This window comes from Malus sylvestris, chromosome 2 (genome assembly GCF_916048215.2).
Source record: "Malus sylvestris chromosome 2, drMalSylv7.2, whole genome shotgun sequence".
Taxonomy (NCBI): domain Eukaryota; kingdom Viridiplantae; phylum Streptophyta; class Magnoliopsida; order Rosales; family Rosaceae; genus Malus; species Malus sylvestris.
This window is the reverse complement of record NC_062261.1, coordinates 15,510,314-15,529,557: the sequence shown is the minus strand read 5'-3', so window position 1 is coordinate 15,529,557 and position 19,244 is coordinate 15,510,314. Positions and strand designations below refer to the sequence as shown.

Sequence of the window (19,244 nt, the reverse complement as noted above, 5' to 3'; positions counted from 1 at the left end):
CATATTCCATAAACTTCCCCCTTTTTCTTTCTTTATCTGTCTCTACCAGTCTCGAAACCCAGTACCAGCTGGGTTGTTGTGGGGGTTACACCAAACCAATTCAATCCAAAAAGGCTACTAGAGACTGGCGTTGTTCTTGCATGGCCCGAAGAACATGGCATCGCAAAGCAAAAACCTCTCCATAGAGACATAGATGACAGTGAGGTTGACGAAGGCACAAGAGAGGGAGGCCTGTGTGGAGTCAGTCATGCCATCACCATCTCAGACAACTGAGGATTCATGGAGGTCCTCGAGATCCATTGAGAACGACACTATCTGGGTTTCCAAGTCTAATGAGATTCTTCTGGATCTCTGGAAACCAGTTGTCAAATACGAGTTTTCTTATCTCGTGACGACTTCATGTCGTTGGAAATTTCAATTCGCACCGGAATTCGGTGGGGCGCTTCTGGCGCGGTGGGAGAAACGAAAAATGGACATACCTTTGCTTGTTTTGCTGCACCTTTGTTTGTCTGTAAGATCTCTCCATCTTTCTTGTCCACGAGAGAAAAAATAGATTGCAGGTCTAGCAGGGATAAGGATTAGCACATCAATAGTTAGAGTGATAAAAGAAAAATGATAAAAGAAAGGTTGATGGAATTTTGACAAGATGATCTTCCCTGTTTGACATGTCTGGCTTGCCGTCTCTACTCTGGAGATTTTAGCTGACCGAGGTGAGAGATAGATAATGCTTCACCAGATTTATGATGTTGTGCTTTCCACTGACATGAGAGCTTTTCGTGCTGATAACGTGTTGTAAAATCGACTGTGGGTGCAGTGGAATAAATGAAACAAGACACAAAATTTACGAGGTTCCTCTACAGTCAGTGTGACTGGAGTACGTCCTCGGGGCAGCAGTGGTGCTTTCATTATAATTTAGAATAATAGGAGTACAAAGATAACTCTCTTTAATCTCCCCTTCATTTTCCTCTTCTTCCTCTTCTTTCCTCTCTCTCTCTCACTCTTCTCTCTTCCTCTTCCGTAAGTCACTCACCTCTTCTTCTCTTCTTTAAATATATAAACAAAAGAAAGCACTATTCACTTTACAACTTTTCCACAACTAAATAGTGAAAATACTGTGCATAAATAGTAACAAACTATTCATGTGGGCCATCCACATATTATTCACAACACAAAGAGAATTATCATGAGAATTGTCTACATTGACTATACAAATTTGTTTAGGGAATAACATCTCTTATCTTTATATCTTGTCTTCTTCTAAAACCAAAATCGATCTTGTATATTCTTGTCTTAAAACAAACAAAGGATGAGGGGAAACCGATGGCTTCGGTTTGATGGTTATAGCCGCCCTAGTTGCCATCACTCCACAGAAGCAAACTACCTTGTTATGTTAAAGAAAATTCAAACCTTGATTTATCACAATTCTGACTCATAAGAATAAGAATGTCCTTCCACCTTTGCAGTTAACTACTTTATATAAGAATGACGATGCTTTTATTCTACTTTACCAAAACAAACTTTTAATTTAATTTCTAACTGGGAAGGTGAATTGTGTCTATTCCAACAGGATCCTCTCCGGATCATTTTGGTGAGAATCCTAGGAATTCGTGAATTGTGTCCGTTCATCGTACATCGTATGATCAATTTTTATCAGGTACTGTTTGTGTTTAATTTTAAATAAAAATATGTAAAATGATTTCTGACCATACGTTGTACGATAAATGGATACAATTCACGAATCCTCGAGATTCTCACAAAGAGGATCCGGATTGGTGTCTATTTTTGTGGCTTTAGTAATATGGTATGACTCAATGGCCGTGCTTTTTTGGGACCAGGGGTGGGGTGTTTCCCTGTCAATTTGGATGGCCCACCACCAAGTTTCGATCTCTCTGGTGCCGTTTGGTATGTAGACGGGATGAGACGGAACGGATTTCCATGTTATGTTTGGTACGTGCAGGACGGAACTGGATGGTTGTTTCGTTATGCGTTTGGTAGCGCATGGACGGAACGAAACCAAAAGATTAAATGACTAAAATACCCATGTTCCGTCTGTTGTTTGGTACAATATTAATGCGTGGAATGGGACGAGACTTTTTATTTTATTTTTAATTTTTGTAACTTGTTCAAATTTGAACACTATATGCTTATCCATTATTTGTTTTTCTTGGTCCAAATTTTATTAGGTATATGTTGTGTTCCACATGCAAACCCTTTTAAAATTTGTAATTTATGTCTTCTATGATTTAGGTTGATGAAGTCAGACTTCCTCGAGCCAGTGAATATTGGAAGTGATGAGATGGTTAGCATGAATGAGATGGTTGAGATGGTTCTGTCTCTATGGTCATGGTTGTCATGCAATGTTGATAAATATATAAGTTTAATGATCATGCATGTCATAAATGTTTTAGGGTTTAAACATTCAGAACTTAAACAAAGAAAATGAAATATCCAGAACTTAAACATGAAATATCCGAAATCAAACATTCGTCTTGACTTAAAAAACAAATAATGTCTTGCTAAAGCAATAATGAAAACACTAAAAGTTGATAAAGTTTATCATACTAAAACCCCAAATGCTCAAAGGCTCTCCATAAACACTTTAATGAAATTTGGCTTCTGTGAGTCATCCAAGGTAGACAAAATACGCATCAGATCGATATCTTTCACTAACTTCATTGAAATTCTTAGCACCTGATCGTATAGGAGACCCATAGCCTGAAGCTCAGAAGGTAGTCTAGCTTTTGCTTCTCCAAAAGTAGAACTTTCACCTAACTACATGAAAATCCAATCAATATACACTCGCACGTTAAAGAAATAGTATTGAGTTTGTAATGTATAAAACTTAGCCATTTCGAAGTACTGAAATACAAATCAAAGTTGAAATACAAGACTACATTGAGTAGAATGAAAATCAAGAAGGAAGAAAGCATAATATAAAAAACTAAAACAAATTCCAACAAGAAATGATGCTCAAAAGATGAAGAACTACAAGCACAAGATGAAGGCCCTAACCTAAGATAGCATCGTAAAAAGCACAACAAAAAGACATAAAAGATATATGACCAAAGAAAAATATCAACAGAGTGTAGTGGAATATTTCGAGTCAATATACCTAACACTAGAAAATGAACCCAAGCAGCTAAATTCAGAAGAATATATCGTGGTACCAGTACCACACATACAAAGGAAAGAATAAAAAAAACGCAGCACCCATCCCCAAAATGAAAGGAACAAACAAAATAAGAAAATTGTACACCAGTATTGCTTTGTTACTAACAATGTAGAATAACTAAAATGTTCCTGGTTATGAATTTATTAGAGGAGCCTAGCTTCCCACAAGCGTAGCACTGATGCTGTTTATACTGACAGTTCTTGCAGAAGAAGTTTTGAATAGCCTGCCAAGATTAGAATAGAGAATAAAAATAATCATAATAGCAGTAACAAAAAGAAACAACCAAATGGAACAAACAAAAAAAAGGATTCACAACAAAAGTGAATAAGAAGAAATAAGAAGAGCATACGTCTACTTCATCCTAGGTAAAGCCGGGTTTCACAAATACAGAGCAAAAAAAAGAAAACTCATTCTCAACTACAGAGCAAAAAAATAAAAATAAAAAATAAAAAACCCAATTAATTAATGCACACACTGGAATTTGAAAAGACAACCATCTTTATCTCGTTTGGCCCTCTTATCTGCAATCCCCTCAACCACAAATAATCCAAATACTACAAAAAAGTCTCTATATAACTCTCACAAATCTGTAGAAAAATACCAAACTCTCTCAAATGAAGGAAAGCAGAACAAGCTTCAACCTTTGAGCCTCTGAGTTTTCTGGATCTTCATCTGTGTCTTTTTCGAGTTTTAGGGTTGTTCTTCTTAAGAATTATTGGGTTATTAGTAAAAGTGATTATTTACCTTAAAAGCTTCAGCTTTTTTTACTACCTCATCACCGACACCAATATATATATATGCTTTTCTAGAAAGTCCTTTTATCTAATTGCAATCCTTATAGACATTGATAGGAACCCTAAAGTCTAGAAAACTTTCAACCGAAATGAAAAACAATGAAACAAAACGAGCACAAAAACATTGAATCAGAAAAGAGTCATCGATTAAAGTAAAAAATTGAGATTCAACAAGCTATCAATCGCATACCTGGGTCAATCTGCAGCGCGATAGTAGTGGCTTCAAGCTGCTGCGTGCTGGCTGGGTGCAGTCGACGGCTACAGGAAAGGATGAGGAGAGGATGAGGATAAGGAAGAATGATGAGGAGGAAGTCTACGGGAAGAGAAAGGCAACGACAGAAAATGGTTAGGGTTTGTTTTATGATTTGGATGGTGTAAATATTGTAAGGGGCAATTTTGTTTTAAAATATTATAAATTTGTGTTCTACGGACGTGGGATCAGTCGTTCCAGGATAAGGCAGAACGAGAAATCAGCCAAATTTCGTCCCGTACGACAGCGCGTTCCACGGTTTTTGGGTGCACTAAACATGGGACGGAACACCTCGTCCCACTATGTTCCATCCCGTCCTATGTACCAAACGGTACCTCTAACAACATCGTTGGTATTTAAGTTCTAGTCGAGAAACTTGGATTTGATTTTGAGCTCCTTTCAAAGCCAACTAATACTATTTTTGCCTCCTCTGCATCCACTCTAGTCGTTTCTGTGGATGAAGAGGGTTTTACTTCAGTTTCAAACCGTCCAAAGATTAAGAATCTGCTGTAGGGATCTGTTAAGAAGAAATCAACTAAGTTTGTAGCCTTCGTCACAAGGAAGCACGTGGTAAGCACAAAACATAAATGAAAATTATTCATTGGAATGCCCAAGGTTTGAGAAATGATTCCACTTGTCAGGTATGAACGAAACTGAAACTGGTGGAGTCTTATGCGCCAGTGATGGTGTGTATTTCGAAATCTTTTGTTGGTAAGTCAGCTATTCATCATTCTTTTTGGCGTTCTTTGCATTTATTCCATGCGGCTACTAACAATCAGGGTCCCTTGGAGCCCAATCTTTGGTTTTTATGTGTTCAGAATTTGTCGGTGCAGGTTATTTCGACTTCTTCACACCAACTAATCATCTCATGTGCCTTAAATTCTTTTTATTGTGTTTTGACTTGGGTGTATGCCAAGACCAACTATATTGAGCGACAAGTTTGACGGGAAGAACTCAAGGCCATCTCCTCTTTTCATGGTCACGCATTGTGAATTGCACTTGGAGATTTTAATTGAGTTTTGGGTACCCATGAAAAAAATGAGGTATCCTGCCTAGCTGTATTTCTTGCTCCGAATTTCAAACTATCTATATTGCTTGTGGGGTGCTTAATTTTCCAACAAAGGGTCTCATTGTCAAACTATGTCGTACCTTGTCTCATATATCTTCAGATCATTGCCCGCTTCTTTTGTCTTTTAGTCTGGTATTTGTGGTGCCAAAAGTTCCTTTTCGCTTTCAGAGAATGTCGTTAGAAAGCTTAGATTTTATTTCATTGGTTTCAGACACAGGGGGTGGGCTCCAACTTTTGGGATCTAGTGTCATCTTAGCAGCTAAGTTACGAGTTCTTAAAGGTAAGCTTCTGGTCTTCTTTTGGAGATGCCAACTTTGTTGCGAATAGTTCTTTGCATGATTTGGACGTAATACAGCAGGAAAGTGCTTATCTTGGTCCCTCTAATGAAAGATTTGCAAGAGAAAGCAAGTCGAAGGTTAAGTACATGAGGCTCTTAGGTTACTTGAATTTTTTTTTACGGATAACTCTCGAGTTCTGGTTATCTCTGGGGATAAGAATACAAACTTTTTTTTTCACTTTATGGTGAAATTCAATAAGCTTCATCAATCTTTGGTATTAGTTTGTGTTGATTTCCAAATGTTAGATGATCCGGTCCCCATTCAAGATCACAATGTGACACATTACAAGACTTTGTTCTCCTTGAACGATAATACATTGAATACTGGGCTAGTTGAAAAAGTAATTCCGAATTTGGTAACTGACGAAGAGAATGTGGCTTTACTAGTGCCTCTTCTATAAGAGGTATATACAAAAGCTAAAAGTTTAGATCCTTCTAGTTCTCCCGGTCTTGATTGTTTCAATGGATATTTCTATACTACCTGCTTAAGCATAGTTAATCTAGATATAGTTTTGGCTATTTAGAGTTTTTTCATCCACGAGAAAATTCCTCTTCATTTTAATTCGAACCTGGTTGTTCTTGTTAACGCTAGACTCTTTGAAGCCCAAAGAGTGAGGCCGGCCAAGAAAGGAGCCCCAGGAAGCCTAATAAGAGAACGCGAAGCCCGAGGCACAGGGCACTTAAAAGAGGACAAGCCTGAGCGCAACGGCAGACCGTCCTTAAACTTAGTTACCCGAGGAGTGTAAGAAGGATAATGACCGTTGCACGAATGTAGGTAGACTAACAACTTTAAGACACGTACTCCAAGTGACATATCTATCCAGATGACAATCAGGCCACTCGACGACCACCTTTTAGTGATAGGGATGCCTATGATAGGACATAATAGTAGTCAGAATGATGCTCAGGTCGGCAAGATTGGATAACTGAAGCTGAGCACGTGCTTGACTTGTACTGTTTTAACAAAACACGTTATCCAAGCTAAGCAGTTGTCACTTCCCCGCCGAATGTTAGGACTAAGTGACATAAATGATGTCAACACCCTATGCTACGTATATGGCACATTAAATGGAAAGTGGGCTAACTTAAGGCTGAAAGGGTTAATTGAGGGCCTATATAAAGGAGTGGAGGCCTCCCAATAGAGGTCGGACGAATGAAAGAGGGAGAACATACTTGTATTAGCCGATCATTGGTTTCAGTCTTGATATCAATATAAATTCTAGCACCACAGTGAATGTAGCCCAGTTTTAAGAGGTGAACCACTTACATCTCTGAGTCTAATTCATCTTACATTATATCTGAAATTCCTACAAGTATTATTATTTTGAATTACTTAACCTACAATTTTTTAGCATTAGCAGTTCTTATTCCTAAGGTTCCAGATGCAGACTGATAGGGATTTTACCACACACACACAAAAGGGTTAAAACTCCTATAATACTTGCAAGAATGACAAGGTTATTATAGTATGAACGGTTCTCACAAGGTCGTTCTCCACATGGATTATTAAATAATTTGAAGCAAACCAAATTCCAATTAATTATTGTACAACAGAACTTTGAGATGATTGATTTTATGTCCTACTTTAATAAAAATGAATTTAATTAATAAAAGTAAACCAATCTGCGATACTAAAGATGAGGAAAAAGAAAACAGTTTTGTAGACATCAAGTTAAGAAAGCACTAGGGATCCACCATCACCTTAACAATCCTATATTGTTTTTCCAATTACTTATGATTTATACATGCATATTTCGAAGGTTAGGTTTTCCTAATATATGCCTACTTGGACCCCTCATAGGAGCATATTTATGCGACTTAGTTAGCTTGTTTTCTTGCATTTTCATAATTAGTTTGTGTTTATTATAGTGATTTAAGATATTTTCGTTTGTTTGTAGGTCTAATTGGCAAAGTTGGCAAGAAAGTGCATTTTGAAGTATTTTAGAGCAATTTTGGGCTGGAATGGATTGCATGCATGTGGAGCACAAGGAATGGACATTTTTGAAGATCAAATGAAGTGAGGAATGTGCTAAAGAGATAGAGAAATTAATTTTAGACTTGGAAGATGAGTAATCAGCTGCAAGGGAACCTAAAACCCTTCTAGAAGGCCTATATCTTCTCTTATACATGTGATGCACCCACCTTTCTAGAAGCCCTAGAAAGGTGGCACCCCAAACTCTTCTAAAAGGTTAGAAATTTGCCACAACACACTCTTTCTAGAAGCCCTACAAAAGTGGAGCCCCAAACCCTTCTAGAAACCCTAGTTATTTCCCCTTGGATTGGGCCAAGCCTTGTGCGAAAACCCTAAGCCTTTTCCTCAAGAAATTCGGCCAAACAATAGCTTATAAATATATGTTTTTAGCCATAATTTCGACCACCACCCCCCATATAATTCTACACCCCATTTCAGCCGCAAAAACACCAATTAACACCCTTTGCCGCAACTTTGGAGAAGAAGGAGCTTTGCCATGGCTTCCATTGGATGAGGAGGACCTTGTGCCGCAAGCCACCTGCAACCATTGGAGTTCTAAGAGTTCTTTCTTCCCTTGTTTCATTTACATGTTTATTTTCTGTTACTTTTCAATTGTTATGAACATGTGGAACTAATTCATTTTTAGTTAGAGGTGAATTCAAAGCCATGGACATATGTTTTATATGAATTGATTACTTTCAGTTATTGTTTTGTAAAACATGAATGTGATTTACTTATCTGTTTGATTGAGAACTTATTCTTGTGTGTTGATTAAGGATGCATACTTAGTTTGCATGCATGAATTTGATGCTAAATTATAAGGAAATTTCCCCTAATCGTTATGAACTTATAATTAAAAGTAGTGGAGATTGCTAGTCACAATCGTGTTAAGTAAATTCTAGGCAAGAGTATCATGCAATTCATAGTTACGAATGTTTTGTCAATGCTTATGATTTTCATAGAACTTAATGATCTTTGATATGTATCTCTATCATGGTGTTCATATAGGGAACTTGAGAAGAATAATTTGGTTGCGATGCGTTGTCCATTCAATTCAATGAATTTAGGGAAATCTAAAAGTTAATTAGTGCATTCACAATTAATTTGGGGCATTGTCATTCATGGTTTAAGGAAACAATACTAGAAATCGATTTATGTTGCATATGTTCATGTGTGCAGAAGGATCCTCTAGCTAAGTTTTTACCATTCAAATCACCCAATTTCATATCTAGTTTACTTTGTTTTGCAATCTGTTTAATTTAATTAATTTTCGTCCAAATCAATCCCCCTTCTAATTAAGTGTCTTAGATTAGTTAGAAAAGTGTTTAAATCTGTCCAATTTAGTGTTTTGAGTCTTACTAGTCTTAAATTCGTCCAAATAGTCCCTAGAGTCTGTTTTGAGTATTTTTAACTTAGTTTTGTTGTTTTGAGTAGTTTGAGTCAATTTTAAGTCTTAAGTGTTAGTTTTGTGTTTTTGAGTCTACTTGAGTGTTTCTAAGTCTAGTTTGGTATTTTTGAGTCATATTTGTGTAGATTAGCAGCCCTAGTTAATCCCCAGTCTAGAACGATCCCTACCTACATCTTTACTACAATTGTCATCAATAGGGTTTAATTTATGTGTCAAGTTAATTTTCACATCAAATTTTGGCACCGTTGCCGGGGATTAGCAAAATTGCTAATCTTCCCCTTATTGCCGTGAGTTTCATTCTAATTTTATTTCTGCTTTGTTTTGTTTTCTGATTTTGTTTTGTCTTGTTTCCTTTGTTTTAGGTACTAGTTTATGACTCGAAGTTCTCAAACTATTAGTGCAAATATCTTGGAGTTTGACGACGATTTTGAAAGAACTTTGAGAAGAAAGAGGAAGCAGCCAGAACCTAATCCACCTAGTTCTAGCTCTGAATCCGAAGTTGAAGAAGAAGAAGAGGAAGAACCAGCCATGGCTGTGGATAATCGAACAATCAAGGAACTCTCTGCCTTGGGATTGGACAATGTCGTGCCCTTATGCATTCAATACCCTATAGCAGCCCCCAAGGCAAGACTGATGAGTTCGAGTTGAAGTCAAGCTTGCTGCATCATATTCCCAAATACCGTGGGTTGTCCATGGAAGATCCAAACAAGCATTTGAAGGAATTTGAAGTAGTATGCTCAAGTATGACACTCATCAACGTGGATGGGAATATTTTGAAGATGAAGAAGGAGCTTCTAATTCAATATTTCTACGAAGTACTTCTTCCAATTGAGAGACAAATGCTTGATGCTTCAGCGGGAGGTGCTTTGGTTGATAAAACATCGGTGGCTGCAAAGATCTTAATTGACAACCGAGCCTTAAATGCACAACAATATGAAGGAGTTGGACAAATGGACCCCTCACGATAGCAACATGTCAATGAGGGAAGTGCAATTTCTGAACTTCAATCTCAAATGGCTAATCTCACTATTCTTTTGTCAAAGGTTGTTGATGGATCCAAAGTGCAAAGTGCAGCCATATATGGAGTGTGCTCAATGCAGAGGCATCTCAATGATCAATGCCCTCAATTAATTGAGAATGGAGGATGGGAAACTGCCCATGCTATGGGCTATCAAGGCCAAAATCAGCCACGAAATGACCCGTGCCAACACTTACAATCCGGGCTAGAGAGATCATCCAAACTTCAAGTGGAGGGAACCTCAACAATATCAACAACAAGGAGGATTTCTATAGCCACCCTCTGGGATATATCAAAGGCCATACGTACCACCACAACCTCCACCACAATCTGCCCAAACAAATTCAGGTTCGTCCTTGGACAATGATAAAGTTCTTTCAATACTAACTTCTTTGACTCAGAGACTCCAAAATTAGGCCAAAGAGATGGGGGAAATGAAGAAACAAATTGGGCAGATGGCGAAGTTCATGGGGTAGTTTAGAGAATAAGGGAAACTACCTAGCTCCACCATCGTCAATCCAAAATGAGGCTTTGAAACCGCCAAGGCAATCACGTTGAGAAGTGGAAAAAAAGTTGGAATTGACCCAAAACCATCCAAATCAATCCCAAAAGAGGAGGAGAAACTGCAATTCGAGGAGGAGAACAAGTCAAGGCCACGGCAAGGATTGTACAACCCTTGCCACATCCCTCTAAACCCTCCAATTCGGCCAATTTAGGTAAGGTTGGTTCCAATTCGGTTAATTCTCATGTTATTCCACCAAATGTGCCTTTTCCTGGCAGGTTTATGCAATCTAAGAACGAAGAAGATTAAAAAGACATTTTGGAGATTTTTAGGAAGGTGCACATCAATATCCTGCTCCATGATGCTATAAGCAAATTCTGAAGTATGCTAAGTTTTTTAAGAAGCTTTGTACAACAAGGAAACGGATTCAGGAGAAAGAGGTGGTACATGTGAGTGAGAATGTCTCTGCAATGTTGCAAAGAAAGCTGCCACCTAAATGCAAAGATCCAGGTAGTTTCATTATCGCTTGTGTAATTGGTAATGCAAAGTTTGAACATGCTATGCTAGATTTAGGTGCATCAATTAATGTCATGCCATATTCTATTTATGCATCTATGAATTTAAGAGAGCTTAAAAATGATGGTGTTATTATTCAATTAGCCAATCGAACTAATGCATACCCGAAAGGAGTTTTGGAAGATGTTTTGGTACAGGTGGATCACTTGATTTTTCCTGCAGATTTCTATGTGCTTGACATGGAGGATTCAGCCCACTCTTCACCATCGCCAATCTTACTTGGACGACCTTTCATGAAAACAGCCCAAACCAAGATTGATGTGGCCAATGGAGTGTTAACAATGGCGTTTGGTGGTGATATGATTAACTTTAAAATTCCTGAATCTATTGAGAATCCTAATGATGTTCGTTCTTGTTTTGCTATTGATGTAATTACAGATGTAGGACAGGAATGTTCAACACTAATTAAGAGGGATGAATTTCGAAACACCAATGAAGAAGGAATTGGAGTAAAGCATAAGGGACACGCCCCAACCCTCATACCACTAAATCTGGCCGAGAGCACCCCTTGTTCATCTGTTGATAGTGCTGCCACTTCATTATAGCATATTGGTGAGCCACCTCCTTCAATTCCAATTCCCATTTCAACTAATAGGTTTTTGCCTTGTATGGTGCAGGTGCCCAATCGAATCTAAGCTGGTGGGAATAATTACATTGACTCTAGGAAGCGAAACGTGACAATCAGGAAGGATCATTATCCCTTGCCATTCATAGATCAAATGCATGAGTATTTTGAGGAGCATGTTGTGGAGGAAATACCTCTCCATGCCGTGAGCCCTAATGGAGCTTAAAAGGAGGTATCGTTTGACTGGAAGACATTAAAGCAAGCGCTTCTTAGTAGGCAACCCATGTGTTCAAATGAGGGCTTGATGGAATTCTAGCTCCATAACCATATTTGCGTTCTTAACCCCTTCTATTTCTTGTTTTTACTTTGCCATGATTGTTGTGTTTATTAGTTGTGTTGTTTGCTTGCTTGCATGTTAGTCTATGTTTGAAACATTGACGACAATGTTTGGCTTAAGTGTGGGGGGGGGGGTAAACAAGCTGTTTTTGCATGATTTTCGTGGGATTTTATCACCTAACACTACTAGAGTTGTTTCTCACTGTTTTAAGTGTTTTTAGTGTGTTTTGAACTATTTTAGTGTGTTTAGAAAGAAAAATATGAAAACTTGAAAGAAAAAAAAAAGTGTTAAAAAAACCCAAAAAGAGTCATTTTTGTGTGTTTGTGTCTTAGGATACCTTCCAACACAATGATGAGGATTTGGTTTTTAATTACATGACTGTTAAAGAAAATTACAAACATGAATGGAAGTTTCATATGCTCTTTGGTTTATGCTTGGTTATAGATGTCGTTTACGAATTCACATGTAATCACAAAGGAAAAAAAAATCAGTTTTTGTAACATGCTTGAAGGAAGGAACTCAAACTAACGCTACAACCCTGAGAGACTTGAGCCTAAACTTTATTTGGAGAGTTATTAATCTGTGATTTCTTGTTTTCTAAAGTCGTTGCATGATCTCATTATTCTTTGCTTGGTTGCTACTTAGAATGCATTTTATCACTTTAGTTCCAAATACTAGAACTGATGCCCATTTCATTCAAAGCTTAAAATTGAATGCATAGCATATAACAAGATGAAGTTGTTTAGTAGTTACCACTAGAGCCAAAAAGCCTTCATCCCATGCATTTGTTTTGTAGGTTTAACCACTTTGAGCCTTATTTAGCCTATTTTTGTTGTTAGCCACAGTATCCCTACCTAGCCTAGAATAAGACTATCCGTACCCTTATTCTTAAAGTATAGTGGAGAATGACTTAGAGAGAATTCCTTTTGATCAAACATATTGTAGAAATCAAGTGTGGGGGAAGTATATGTACACAAGTAGAAAGAGAAAAAAAAAAGGAGAAAAAACGTGAAAAAGAAGAAAAAGTGGAAAAAGAAAGAAAAGTTGTGAAATAAGTGAGAAAAAACTCACAAGTATTGGTTGTTGAAGAAAGGGTCCAAAAAGTTTGAATATGACCCTAAGTATGTACGAAATCCCCTTAGTGTTTCAAGTTATTTGCTGCATTCAAGAGTGAATTCTAAGTGGATTTTTAAGAACCTTTGTTTATCCTTACCTTTCTTTGTTAGCCAATACCCTTAGCCCCATTACAACCTTTAGACTTTAATCTTGGTTGTTGTGTGTTTCAATATGTGGAGTTTGGGATTGGTATGAGCATATGGTATCCCTAGTTCTTGCGTCTAAGTAGTGACATTCCATTCATGAGATTATATATATATACATGCATTAAAAATTCCGGAAAGTGCCTTCTTTGATTATAACATATGTGAGTGGCTAGTCTACATGTTTACACCAATCTTCTCACATATACCTAGTATAGGGAATGTAGTCAGAAATTCTGTGTGAAAATAGAGTGTATATCCGGTGAGGAATTGAGGGATTATTTAAGGCATGTTACTACATTCAAAACATTGTTTTAAATTGATTAAATGCAAGCTAGTGAGTGGTGACTGTGATTAAGTGTGTGCTCGAGGGTAAGGATAACTAAAATCTATGTGAGTAGTGATTTTTAATATGTCATGTTTCATTGGAAATCCCTAAGGCAAACATTGGAAGGTTTAGGTTTTGTTTCCTTTGTTTTGCTCGAGAACTAGCAAAAGCTAAGTGTGGGGGAATTTGATAGGAGCATATTTATGCGACTTAATTAGCTTGTTTTCTTTCATTTTCATAGTTAGTTTGTGTTTATTATAGTGATTTAAGCTATTTTCGTTTGTTTGTAGGTCTAGTTGGCAAAGTTGGCAAGAAAGTGCATTTTGAAGCATTTTAGAGCAATTTTGGGCTGGAATGGATTGCATGCATGTAGAGCACAAGGAATGGACGTTTTTTAAGATTAAATGAAGCGAGGAATGTGCTAAAAAGATGGAAAAATTAATTCAAGACTTGGAAGATGAGTAACAGCTGTAAGGGGACCTAAAACCTTCTAGAAGGCCTATATCTTCTCTTATACATGTGCCATACCCACCTTTCTAGAAGCCCTAGAAAGGTGGCACCCTAAACTCTTCTAGAAGGTCAGAAATCAGCCACAACACACTCTTTCTAGAAGCCCTACAAAAGTGGCGCCCCAAGCCCTTCTAGAAACCTTAAAAATCTACCAAAAACCCTAGTTATTTCCCCCCTTGGATTGGGCCAAGCCTTGTGCGAAAACCCTAGGCCTTTTCCTCCAGAAATTCGGCCAAACCCTAGCCTATAAATATATGTTTTCAGCCATAATGTTGACCACCACCCCCCATATAATTCTACACCCTCTTTCAGCCACAAAAACACCAATTAACACCTTTTGCCGCAACTTTGGAGAAGAAGGAGCTTTATTGTGGCTTCCATTGGAAGAGGTGGACCTTGTGCCGCAAGCCACCTGCAACCATTGGAGTTCTAAGAGTTCTTTCTTCCCTCGTTTCGTTTCCATGTTTATTTTTTGTTGCTTTTCAATTGTTATGAACATGTGGAACTAATTCCTTTTTAGTTAGAGGTGAATTCGAAGCCATGGGCATATGTTTTATATGAATTGATTACTTTCAGTTATTGTTTCCTAAAAACATGAATGTGATTTACTTATTTGTTTGATTAAGAACTTATTCTTGTGTGTTGATTAAGGATGCATACTTAGTTTGCATGCATGAATTTGATGCTAAATTATAAGGGAATTTCACCTAATCGTTATGAACTTATAATTAAAAGTAGTGGAGATTGCTAGTCACAATCGTGTTAAGTAAATTTTGGGCAAGAGTATCATGCAATTCATAGTTACGAATGCCTTGTCAATGCTTATGATTTTCATAGAACTTAATGATCTTTGATATGTATCTCTATCATGGTGTTCATATAGGGAACTTGAGAAAAATAATTTGGTTGCGATGCGTTGTCCATTCAATTCAATGAATTTAGGGAAATCTGAAAGTTAATTAGTGCATTCACCATTAATTTGGGGCATTGTCATTCATGGTTTAAGGAAACAATACTGGAAATCAATTGTGTTGCATATGTTCATGTGTGGAGAAGGATCCTCTGGCTAAGTTTTTACCATTCAAATCACCCAATTTCATATCTAGTTTACTTTGTTTTGCAATCTGTTTAATTTAGTTAATTTTCGTCCAAATCAATCTGATGCGAAAATTTAACTTAATATACAAATTAAACCCTCTTGTTGACAATTGTAGTATGGATAAGTAGGTATCATTCTAAACCGAGGATTATGAGGGATTGCTAATCTACTCTAAACTGACTCAAAAACACAAAAATAAACTTAAAAACACTTAACTAGACTCTAATGACTCAAAACAAACTTAAAAGACTCAAAACAGCCTAAAACAACTAAATAGACTCAAACTAGACACTAGGAATGACTTTGGACGAAAATTGATTTTTGCTTGACTCAAAACACTTAAAAACACTTAAAACATAAGTTTGGACAAATTCTAACTAAATTGACACAATAAAGTAAAGGGGATTCGGATTTGGACGAAATTACGAAATTAAAGTAAAAACAAGTAATTTAAAGACTGAAACAAAGTTGCACGAAATTGGGGAAAAGTATGGGTGATGGGCTAGCTAGAAGGTCTTCTCCACACATGACACACTTGCATACAAAATGATTTCCAGTTGCTTTTCAATAAACCATGAATCTCAACACCCCAGATTAACCGTGAACAGCACTAATTAACCTTTAGATTTTCCTTAAGTCATTGAATTGGACGGATAACGCATCGGTAACCCAAATTATTCTTCTAAAGTTCCCTACATGAACAACATAATAGAGATACAATCAAAGATCATTAAGCTTTATGAAAATCATAAGCGTTGACAAAGCATTCGTAACTATGATGAGCATGATACTCCTACTAGGAATCCACTTAACACGATTGTGACTAGCAACCTCCACTACTTATGAATACAAGTTCATAACGATTAGGTGAAACTCCTTTGTATTCCAGCATCAAATTCTTGCATGCAAACTAAGTGTCCACCCTTAATCAACAAACAAGAATAAGTTATCAATCAAACAATTAAGTAAATTGCATTCACGATTCATAGAATCACAACTGGAAGTAATCAATTCATATTGCAAATATGATCATGGTTTTGAAATTCCCCCTAGCTAAAAGGGGGTTTAGCTCCTCATGTTCGCAAAACAAAGATAAACAAACTTAACATTGAAATCAAAAGATAGATTACACCTAAGAATGATCTAGCAATCCAAACTTGAATAGCAAGCACTCCAAGGGTTGGGTGAAGGTTTTGGGGGTGATGGATGATGTATGATAGTTTCTGAATGATGAGTGATGGCTGATGAGAGTGTATAGGTGCGGCTGGATGTGTGTGTAGGAGTGAAGAATGATCAATCCTCCCCCTTGTGTGTGGCAAAGGGTTTTATTTACGGTTTTAGGAAATTAAAACCCTAACTTATTTTGGTTAACATAAATTAATTCAAATCCACTAGAAAAAGGGAAATTAAATCGGAATCCTAAGGGAAAAGGAAAGGGGATATGCGGCAGAACCAAAAAGGGGAAGGAAATAGCCATTCCTTGTTTGACAAGGAAGGACAATGGGTAAAGGAGGTGCGGCACTATCCAAAAGGGAGAGGGAATGTGTCCAGCCGTGTCCTAGAGAAAAAGGGAAAGGTTTTACAAGGTTTAGGAATAGGGAAACATGGCAAGGGGAAATGCTGCACAAGGAGGGACAAAGAGGGGACAAAGGGGAGACAAGGCGCCACCTTTGTAGGAATAAGTTGAAATGTGTCTTTTCTTGTCTTCCAAGCTTCCATTATGATTTCTCTTGACTTCTAGCCTCTTTTGGTCTTCAATTTCGTCCATCCACCTTGCTCCATGCATGTGATATCCAATCCAAGCCCAAAACTGCTCCAAAATGCTCCAAAATGCACTTTCTTGCTACTTTAGCCCTTTGGACCTACAAACACACCAAAATAGCTTAAAATACTAAATTAACTAAGAAATGACAATATAAATGCACAAGAACAAGCTAACTAAGTCGCATAAATATGCTCCTATCACAATCCCCCTTCTAATTAAGTATCTTAGATTAGTTAGACAAGTGTTTAAATCTGTCCAATTTAGTGTTTTAAGTCTTACTAGTCTTAAATTCGTCCAAATAGTCCCTAGAGTCTGTTTTAAGTCTTTTTAACTTAGTTTTGCTGTTTTGAGTAGTTTGAGTCAGTTTTAAGTCTTAAGTGTTAGTTTTGTGTTTTGAGTCTAGTTGAGTGTTTCTAAGTCTAGTTTGGTATTTTTGAGTCATATTTGTGTAGATTAGTAGCCCTAGTTAATTCCCAGTCTAGAACGATCCCTACTTACATCTTTACTACAATTGTCATCAATAAGGTTTAATTTGTGTGTCAAGTTAATTTTCACATCAACCCCCAACAGAGAGCGTATATCAAACATGCAATCTGTTTATGGTATTCAGATCAAATACAAACTTGCATGACTCATTAAGTTTTGTGAAACCTTTTGAAAACCATGCAACCCTTAAGACGTGGTATTCATCCTAAGTGAACTTGCACATATTAATCACAAGAAGCCTTAGTCAATTTCAGGGTCCAACCTCCTACCAAAATTGCATCAAATTACTTTTCTAAACATCCTAATGGTGATAAAGCATCAAGACAATTAGATAATTTAAACCAGTGATTAATAATTCGAAAACCTGCATGCATATAATCATAAGCAAATTGAAGAGAAACTACATATTCTTGCTAAGGCTTTTGGTCTCACCCTAACAAAAAGAGAATTATTTACGCATATTCATAATAAAAATCACAAAGTTCTTTATTGAATTAATAAAAGATCGAAAACACCTTAAATGAAGAAGTCTGAAAATCTCTATGCTTGGCCAAATTCCTCTTTTCAAGAACGCACAGAGAAAAAGAAGGCTGACTAGAGCCAGCTAAGCTCTTATTTAACCTAGGAAAAATTAAATCCTCCTAAAACAAAGGTCTTCTAATCCAACTAGGAAACTAAATACTAGAATAAAATAGGAAACATAACCCTAAATTAAATGGTAAAATTCACCTAAAATCTGAACAGCCACGTTTTGGACCCCTAAACTGCTCTAAAACTGGACCAATATAGCTAGATGTAAGGGTTGGAATATTCTGAATACTTCTCCAGAAGACCACGTACCCATTAGAGGTCATCTTGGGCTCCAAAAAAGCAATTTAAGCCAAAAAAACGTCATTTTCCAGCATTGCACACTGCTCATTTATTCCATTGCCAGAAAAATAACCAATTGGTAAAAAAATCCCAAATTTTGACACAAACATTCCAAGAGACACACAAACATCCTTCAATTTGAATCACTCCAAAATTCATCCGTTTGATCATGTTTTGCTCCAGAGGAAGTCAAATGTCCTATATTGAAAATATAAAACAAAGTATCAAAATTCTACCAAAATAATCACCCAAAACATACTAAGAATAGGGTAAAATATATAATATGAAATTGACTCATCACAGACTCAGTTTTCCAACTCCGTCCTATAGCTCTGGCCAATTTTGTCTTCAAAATTATCACTCACATTCTTACAGTTATAGATAGATTGGACCTAAGTACTTCAAGGATTGTATCGCTTCAACAACATGTGTGAGAGGTAATGTCTTTGAGTGCATGAATGTCTTTGATAAACGATGTGTGAGAGGTAATGTTGTAATCAAATTAGATATTCAAAGGCTTTTGACACTTTAGGCTAGTTTATTTTGTTACGCCTTCCGAAAACTTTTGGTTTCTCCCATGTGTTTGTTAATTGGGTGGAGGAGATTCTACGATCTGTATATCTATCTTTCTTAGTTAATGGGCAAGTTTCTAGCTTTTTCTCCTGTTGTAGAGGTGTTCCACGGGGTGATCTTTTGTGTCCTCTATTATTTTGTTTGGCGGAGGAGGTTTTGAGCCATGGTTTATTGTTGTTAATTTCATCTAGTGTGTTGGTTTCTATGTCGAACAGGTTTTGGGTGCCCCTTCTCAAGTCTTATTTGCTAATGATATTATGATAGTTTTGCGTGGTACCCGTGCTGATCTTAGATGCCTTAGACCATCTCCAACCCTTGGGCTAAAAGCCAAATTTTTTAGCCCGGAAAATTTAG

General features: G+C 37.0%; 2 long non-coding RNA genes across 2 annotated transcripts; one reads left to right on the top strand and one right to left on the bottom strand.

The window, feature by feature from the left end:
• Window positions 1-3,057: 3,057 nt before the first annotated feature.
• Window positions 3,058-4,407, bottom strand: LOC126600198 (uncharacterized). The gene is made up of 2 exons (XR_007615380.1): window positions 4,157-4,407; window positions 3,058-3,395 (listed from the first exon to the last, which is right to left on the bottom strand). It is a non-coding gene; the product is annotated as an uncharacterized LOC126600198 (long non-coding RNA).
• Window positions 4,408-4,413: 6 nt separating this feature from the next.
• Window positions 4,414-8,262, top strand: LOC126600204 (uncharacterized). The gene is made up of 3 exons (XR_007615382.1): window positions 4,414-5,259; window positions 5,497-5,565; window positions 7,521-8,262. It is a non-coding gene; the product is annotated as an uncharacterized LOC126600204 (long non-coding RNA).
• Window positions 8,263-19,244: the final 10,982 nt, after the last annotated feature.